Here is a 9217-nt window from a genome sequence, read left to right as displayed (position 1 = left end):
TGAATGGTTAAAGAAGTTGTGGTACATTTATACAATGGAATATTACTCAGCCATAAAAAGGAATGAAACTGAGTCATTTGTTGAGACGTGGATGGATCTAGAGACTGTCATACAGAGTGAAGTAAGTCAGAAAGAGAAAAACAAATATCGTATATTAACGCATGTATGTGGAACCTAGAAAAATGGTACAGATGAACCAGTTTGCAGGGCAGAAATTGAGACACAGATGTAGAGGACAAACGTATGGACACCAAAGGGGGAAAACCGCGGTGGGGTGGGGATGGTATTGTGCTGAACTGGGTGATTGGGATTGACATGTGTACACTGATATGTATAAAATTGATGACTAATAAGAGCCTGCAGTATAAACAAACAAACAAACAAACAACTAATACTAAACTTTCTTTGGGTTATTTATATGGAAATATGTTAATATAAATGTTTCAGACATTACATGAAAATTCTAAAAATCTTGTATGTTCTGATATAATGTTATAAGTCATAATTCTAGTTATTACTTTAAAATGTATATCTCAGAAATAACTAAAAACAAAATAAAAAGTAAAAAAAAAAAGATATTTAAAAAATTTGGTTTATCCTTATTACCCATTTATGTTTTTATTTACACATCAAATAGAGTGAAAATTAATTCTACCCTTAAGAGGGAGCAACAGAACTAATAACACCAGATAATACTCAGAACGCTAATGGACACATCTGTTTATTCTCTGTAACTCTGAGCCTGTCATTTGCTTTAGAATGTTACTTTTTCATGTCTTGGGCATTTTCCTGATATCTGTGTATAATCTCCTTCTGTTGGTACTTTCTTCGGTTTCATGGTGTGCCATCTCTGAACAGTACTGAGTGTTTGTTTTACATTCCACTTTCTCAGCAATAGGAACTATTTAAAAAAAAATAACCACAATGTCAATATTAATTATTGATTGTTATGTAATGAACTACTCCCAAACTTAAAGGCTTAACATGATAATTATTATCTCTTGTGCTTTCTGTGGGTCAGGAATTCAGGAACATCTTGGTTGGGTGGGTCATGCTTGAGGTCTCTCACGAGGTTGCTGGGTCTGTAGTCATCTGGAGGTTTGATGGTGCCAGAGGATTTACTCCCAAGGTGGGTCGTACATGTCTGGCAAGTTGGTCCCTTTCCACATGGGCCTTTGCACAGGTCTGCTTGAGAGTCCTCACAACATAGCATCTGACTTCTGCAAGAAAGAAAGAGCAGTGTGACTTCTGAGGTGGAAGTTGCACACCTTTTATGACCTAGCCTCGGAAGTCATATGCCATCCCTTCTACAATATTTTACTGATCACATGGGCCAGCCCTGATTCAGATTAGGAGGGGATTACACAATGGCATGAATACCAGGAGCCATCTTAGAAGCTGGCTATGACAATATCATTATCACATCTGAAAAAAAAGTAACAATAATTTCTTTCTTTAAAAAAAATTTTTAATAGATCTTTATTGGAGTATAATTGTTTCACAATACTGTGTTAGTTTCTGTTGTACACAAAGTGAATCAGCCATATGCATGCATATGTCCCCATATCCCCACGTTCTTGAGCCTCCCTTCCATCCTCCCTATCCCATCTCTCTAGGTCATCGCAAAGCACCAAGCCGATCTCCCTGTGCTATGCTGCTGCTCCCCACTAGCTAACTATTTTACATTCGGTAGTGTATATATGTCGATGCTACTCTCACTTCACCCCAGCTTCCCCCTCCTACCCTGTGTCCTCAATTCCATTCTCTATATCTACATCTTTATTCCTGCCCTCCAACTAGGTTCATCGGTACCACTTTTTTTTTTTTAGATTCCATATGTATGTGTTAGCATACTGTATTTGTTTTTCTCTTTCTGACTTAATTCACTCTGTATGACAGACTCTAGGTCCATCCACCTCACTACAAATAACTCAATTTCATTTCTTTTTATGGCTGAGTAATATTCCATTGTATATATGTGCCACATCTTCTTTATCCATTCATCTGTCGATGGATATTTAGGTTGGTTCCATGTCCTGGCTATTGTAAATAGTGCTGCATGAACATTGTGGTACATGTCTCTTTTTGAATTATGGTTTTCTCAGGGTATATTTGCCCAGTAGTGGGATTGCTGGGTCATATGGTAGTTCTATTTTTAGTTTTTTAAGGAACCTCCATACTGTTTTCCATAGTGGTTGTATCAATTTACATTCCCACCAGCAGTGCAGGAGGGTTCCCTTTTCACCACACCCTTTCCAGCATTTATTTTTTCTAGAGTTTTTGATAATGGCCATTCTGACCTGCGTGAGGTGATACCTCATTGTAGTTTTGATTTGCATTTCTCTAATAATTAGCGATGTTGAGCATCTTTTCATGTGTCTCCTGGCCAACTGTATGTCTTCCTTGGTGAAATGTCTATTTAGGTCTTCCTTCTGCCCATTTTTTAATTGGATTGTTTGTTTTTTTGATATTGAGCTCTATGAGCTGTTTGTATATTTTGGAGATTAATCCTTTGTCTGTGGTTTCATTTGAAAATATTTTCTCCCATTCTGAGGGTTGTCTTTTTGCCTTGTTTATGGTTTCCTTTGCTGTGCAAAAGCTTTGAAGTTTAATTAAGTCCCATTTGTTTATTTTTCTTTTTATTTCTGTTACTCTAGGGGGTGGGTCAAAAAAGATATTGCTGTGGTTTATGTCAAAGAGTGTTTTTCCTATGTTTTCCTCTAAGAGTTTCATAGTGTCTGGTCTTACATTTAGATCTTTAATCCATTTTGAGTTTATTTTTGTGTATGGTGTTAGGTAGTGTTCTAATTTCATTCTTTTACATGTAGCTGTCCAGTTTTCCCAGCACCACTTATTGAAGAGGCTCTCTTTTCTCCATTGTATGTTCTTGCCTCCTTTGTTGTAAATTAGGTGCCCATATGTGCATGGGTTTATCTCTGGGCATTCTAACCTGTTCTATTGATCTATATTTCTGTTTTTGTGCCAGTACCATACTGTCTTGATTACTCTAGCTTTGTGGTATAGTTTGAAGTTGGGGAGCCTGGTTCCTCCAACTCCGTTTTTCTTTCTCAAGATTGCTTTGGCTATTCGGGGTCTTCTGTGTTTCCACACAAATTGTAAAATTTTCTGTTCTAATTCTGTGAAGAATGCCATTGGTAGTTTAATAGGGATTGCATTGAATCTGTTGATTGCTTTGGGTTGTATAGTCATTTTCACAATATTGATTCTTCCAATATGCATGGTATATTTCTCCATCTGTTTATGTCATCTTTGATTTCTTTCATCAGTGTTTTATAGTTTTCTGAGTACAAGTCTTTCACCTTCTTAGGCAGGTTTATTCCTAGGTATTTTATTCTTTTTGTTGCAATGGTAAATGGGAGTGTTTCCTTAATTTCTCTTTTTGATTTTTCATTGTTGGTGTATAGGAATGCCAGAGATTTCAGTGCATTAATTTTGTATCCTACAACCTTACCAAATGCATTGATTAGTTCTAGTAGTTTTCTGTTGGCATCTTTTTTTTTTTTTTTTTTTTTTTAAATTTTATAGCTACTTTTATTTATTTATTTATTTATTTATTTATTTATTTATTTTGGGTGTGCTGGGTCTTTGGTTCGTGCGAGGGCTTTCTCTAGTTGCGGCAAGTGGGGGCCACTCTTCATCGCGGTGCGGGGACCGCTCTTCATCGCGGTGCGCGGGCCTTTCACTATCGCGGCCCCTCCCGTTGCGGGGCACAGGCTCCAGATGCGCAGGCTCAGTAGTTGTGGCTCACGGGCCCAGCTGCTCCGCGGCATGTGGGATCTTCCCAGACCAGGGCTCGAACCCGTGTCCCCTGCATTAGCAGGCAGATTCTCAACCACTGCGCCACCAGGGAAGCCCTCTGTTGGCATCTTTAGGATTTTCTATGTATAGTATCATGTCACCTGGAAACAGTGACAGCTTTGCTTCTTCTTTTCCAATTTGTATTCCTATTATTTCTTTTTCTTCTCTGATTGCCATGGCTAGGACTCTCAAAACTATGTTGAATGAGAGTGGTGAGAGTGTCTTGCTCCTGATCTTAGTGGAAATGCTTTCAGTTTTTCACCATTGAGTATGATGCTTGCTGTGGGTTTGTCGTATATGGCCTTTATTATGTTGAGGTAGGTTCCCTCTATGCCCATTTTCTGGAGAGTTTTTATCATAAATGGGTGTTGAATTTTGTCAAAAGCTTTTTCTGCATTTATTGAGATGATCATATGGTTTTTATTCCTTAATTTGTTAATGTGGTGTATCACATTGATTGATTTGCATATATTGAAGAATCCTTGCATCCCTGGGATAAATCCCACTTGATCACGATGTATGATCCTTTTAATGTGCTACTGGATTCTGTTCGCTAGCATTTTGTTCAGGATTTTTGCATCTATGTTCATCAGTGATATTGGTCTATAATTTTCTTTTTTTTTAGTATCTTTGTCTTTTTTGGTATTAGGGTGATGGTGGCCTTGTAGAATGAGTTTGAGAGTGTTCCTTCCTCTGAAATTTTTTGGAAGTGTTTGAGAAGAATGGGTATTAGCTCTTCTCTAAATGTTTGATAGAATTCACCTGTGAAGCCATCTGGTCCTGGACTTTTGTTTGTTGGAAGATTTTAAATTATGGTTTCAATTTCATTACTTGTGATAGGTCTGTTTATGTTCTCTAATTCTTCCTGGTTCAGTCTTGGAAAATTGTACCTTTCCAAGAATCTGTCCATTTCTTCGTGGCTGTCCACTTTATTGGCATATAGTTGTTTGTAGTAGTCTCTTATAATCCTTTGTATTTCTTCAGTGTCAGTTGTGATTTCTCCTTTTTCATTTCCTATTTTATTGATTTACTTCCTCTCCCTTTTTTTCTTGATGAGTCTGGCTAATGGTTTATCAATTTTGTTTATCTTCTCAAAGAAGTAGCTTTTAGTTTTATTGTTCTTTGCTATTGTTTTCTCTGTTTCTATTTCATTTATTTCTGCTCTGATTTTTATGATTTATTTCCTTCTACTGACTTTGAGTTTTCTTTGTTCTTCTTTCTCTAGTTGTTTTAAGTGTAGGGTTAGATAGTTTATTTGAGATTTTTCTTGTTTCTTGAGGTGAGATTGAATTGCTATAAGCTTCCCTCTTAGAACTGCTTTTGCTGTATCCCATACGTTTTGGGTCATCGTGTTTTCACTGTTATTTGTTTCTATGTATTTTTAAATTTCTTTTTTGATTTCTTCAGTGATCTCTTGTTTGTTTAGTAGCACACTGTTTAGCCTCCATGTATTTGGGTTTTGTACAGTTTTTTTCCTGTAAATGATTTCCAATCTCATAGTGTTTTGGTCAGAAAAGATGCGTGATACGATTTCAATTTTCTTAAATTTTCCGAGGCTTGATTTGTGATCCAAAATGTGGTCTATCCTGGAGAACGTTCCATGTGCACTTGAGAAGAATGTGTATTCTGCCAATTTTGGGTGGAATGGTCTATAAATATCAATTAAATCTATCTGGTCTACTGTGTCATTTAAAGCTTGTGTTTCCTTATTTATTTTCTGTTTGGATGATCTGTCCATTGGTGTAAGTGGAGTGTTAAAGTCCCCTACTATGATTGTGTTACTGTCAATTTCTCCTTTCATGGTTGTTAGCATTTGCCTTATGTATTGAGGTGCTCCTATGTTGGGTGCATAAACATTTATAATTGTTATATCTTCTTTTGGATTGATCCTTTGATCATTATGTAGTGTCGCTCCTTATCTCTTGTAACAGTCTTTATTTTAAAGTCTATTTTATCTGATACAAGTATTGCTACTTCAGCTTTCTTTTGATTTCCATTTGCCTGGAATATCTTTTTCCATCCCCTCACTTTCAGTCTGTATGTGTCGCTAGGTCTGAAGTGGGTCTCTTGTAGACAGCATATATATGGGTCTTGTTTTTGTATCCATTCAGCCAGTCTGTGTCTTTTGGTTGGGGCATTTAATCCATTTACATTCAAGGTTATTATCAATATATATGTTCCTATTACCATTTTCTTAATTGTTTTGAGGTTTTTTTTGTGGGTCTTTTTCTTCCCTTGTGTTTCCCACTTAGAGAAGTTTCTTCAGCATTTGTTGTAAAGCTGGTTTGGTGGTGCTGAATTCTCTTAGCCTTTGCTTGTCTGAAAAGCTTTAGACTTCTCCATCAAATCTGAATGAGATCCTTGCTGGGTAGAGTAATCTTGGTTGTAGGCTTTTCTCTTTCATCACTTTAAGTATACCCTGCCACTCCCTTCTGGCCTGCAGAGTTTCTGCTGAAAAAGCAGCTGATAATCTTATAGGGATTCCTTTATATGTTATTTTTTGTTTTTCCCTTGCTGTTTTTAATATTTTTTCTTTGAATTTAATTTTTGTTAGTTTGATTAATATGTGTCTTGGTGTGTTTTTCCTAGGATTTATCCTGTATGGGACTGTCTGTGCTTCCTGGACTTGGGTGACTATTTCCTTTCCCATGTTAAGGAAGAGATTATAGAGTTTTCTATAATCCCTTCAAATATTTTCTCAGACACTTTCTTTTTCTCTTCTTCTTCTGGGACACCTATAATTCAAATGTTGGTGCATTTAGTGTTGTCCCAGAGGTCTCTGAGATTGTCTTCAATTCTTTTCATTCTTTTTTCTTTATTCTGCTCCTCAGCAGTTATTTCTACCATTTTATCTTCCAGCTCACTTGTTCGTTCTTCTGCCTCAGTTATTCTGTTATTGATTCCATCTAGTGTATTTTTCATTTCAGTTATTGTGTTGTTCATCTCTGTTTGTTTGTTTTTTAGTTCTTCTAGATCTTCTTTAAACATTTCTTGTATTTTCTGAATCCATGCCTCCATTCTATTTCCGAGATTCTGGATCATCTTTACTCTCATTACTCTGCATTCTTTTTCAGGTAGATTGCCTCTTTCCTCTTCATTTATTTGGTTGTAGGTTTTTACCTTACTCCTTAATCTGTGACATATTTTTTTGCCAACTCATTTTTTTTTTTTTTTTAATGAGTGGGATTGTGTTCCTGTTTTACTGGTTGTTTGGCCTGAGGCTTCCAACAGTGGAGTTTCTAGGCTACTGGGTAGAGCTGGGTCTTGGTGCTGAGATGAAGAACTCTGTGAGACCTCACTCCGATGAATATTCCCTGGGGTCTGAGGTTCTCTGTTAGTCCAGTGCTTTAGACTCAGAGCTCCCACCACAGGAGATTTGGCCCAACCCCCGGGTCATGAACCAAGATCCCATATGCTGCATGGGGTGGCAAAAAATCAAAAAAGAGAACAATAACAAAGTAAAAAATAAAATTAGACTAGGAAACTAACAGATATGTTAGAAAGAATATAAAAATAAAAATATAGATGAATCAACAACTGGAAGGTACATCAGTATCACAACAGTAAAGAAGAGGAGGAGAGAAAAGAAAAAAAAAGGGGAGGGGAAGGCCTTGGCTGTGGAGGGCGGGGCCTAAGCAAGAGAGAGGTTTGGGTGCTGGGCGGGGCCTATGCTTAAGACCCACAGGGCTGGAAAAGGCCCTGGGGGCTGTGGGGGTGGGGCTTAGGCTCAAGGAACAGAAGGGGCCCAGAAGTGTCCCCCACCCTGGGTCTCAGAGCATGGGGGACCTCACCTGGGAGCCCAGCAGGCTTCCTGGGCTTGAGTGGGTGGGGCAAATGCCCTCCTCTCCTCTCCTGCTCCCCTGGTCCCGGAGGGCCCCTCTTGCCTGTCTCTCCTATTCTCCCCTCAGCCTCCTTCCTATGACCCCAGGACCAATGTGGCCGGAGTGGGGTTGGGGGGCCTTGCAGGGCAGGGGACTGGCCTGGGAGCTCAGCAGCCTCCCTGGGCCTGAGTGGGCCAGGCGATCATCCTCCGCTCCTCTCCTGCTCCTCCTAGAGAGTCCCTCCCGCCTGCCTCTCCTGATCTCCCCAGCCTCAGGGGCACTGATCCTGCCTGTCTTCCAATTCTCCTCCCCCCTCCGTGCCCCCATGTCCTACTGGTTCACTTGGGGGTTCCTCCTGTCTACTTGGGCATCAGGGTCCCCCACCAGCGGCCAGCAGGTGCCCTAGTTGTGGGGAGAGCCTAACTCAGCATCTTCCCACACCGCCATCTTGACTCTGCCCCCCAACAATAATTTCTGAATATCATCAACTATCTAGTCACTGTCCAAATTTTCTCAAGTGTTTCCTTCAGTCAGAATCCAAATAAATTCCATATATTGCAATTTTATCAGTATGTCTCTTAAGCCCTTCTAATCTATAGATTCCTGCTTCATTTTTTCCCTGTGCAGTTTAATTGTTGAACTCATAAAGGTTTCATGAGGAATAAATGAGGCAATATAAGCAAAATACCTACCATGGTGCAGATAAAACATGTACCATGATGCAGGCCTGCTGCTGGCCCATATGCTGACTTGGTGTGAATTAGAGAAAGGCTCTCTTTCCTCAAGAGAGGACATTATTGAAAACCTGGACAATCACCCACGTCCAGCCCTTGATGAGAAGTGCTAGCTCTGTGATGTGATAAGTAAGCATTCAGCTTAAATTCAACTGAGGGTGGTTCCATAATTCAAACTTTAAAAATCAGTGGCCAGGCCATATGAGTCCCATTAGGAATAAGGGGAAGCTTCTGCTGCATGGACAGATAGCCTTGCTTTGTCCCAGGAAAGCTTTCAAGATGTCTTTAGGCTGCAGCCTGTCTACTGATGCCCAAAAACCCGCACTTTCACCTGCTCACATGCTCCGGATGCCAGGCACATCTGCTTCAGGCTCCACCCTCTAGCCCCGCTCCCTGGATGAGGCTGCAGTGTCCACTCAGAAGGCAGGATAGTTATGAATCTCCTTACTAGTCTTCCTCTCAGCTAAATAGGAATTGGACTTCCAAGAGTGGTGAACAGACAAGAGGCCTGGCCTCGTATGATACCTGGACCATTGGCAGAACAGGGCACTGTTGCACAGACAAATGTGTGCCAGTGATGGTGTGTGTGCATGTGCCCTTCTGAGTGTGCCTTGTGTGCCAGAGTGGATTTATCCAGGAGGGGGATCTTCACTGCTGTTCTGGGCTCTACCGGGAAGCCCAGAATTTTCTCATATTACTATATAAGTAAGTTTATGTCCGCAAATGGCATCCCTCTGATGAGGTACCCTTGTGCAGTACACAACCTGGGTACCTATACATAGTAGCACTTCTTGGATTAAGTGGTTGGTCCTTCTTTTCCCTGGTCACTCCAAACAGGATAAA

This window comes from Balaenoptera ricei, chromosome 1 (genome assembly GCF_028023285.1).
Source record: "Balaenoptera ricei isolate mBalRic1 chromosome 1, mBalRic1.hap2, whole genome shotgun sequence".
Taxonomy (NCBI): domain Eukaryota; kingdom Metazoa; phylum Chordata; class Mammalia; order Artiodactyla; family Balaenopteridae; genus Balaenoptera; species Balaenoptera ricei.
Note: the sequence above shows the minus strand (reverse complement) of the source record.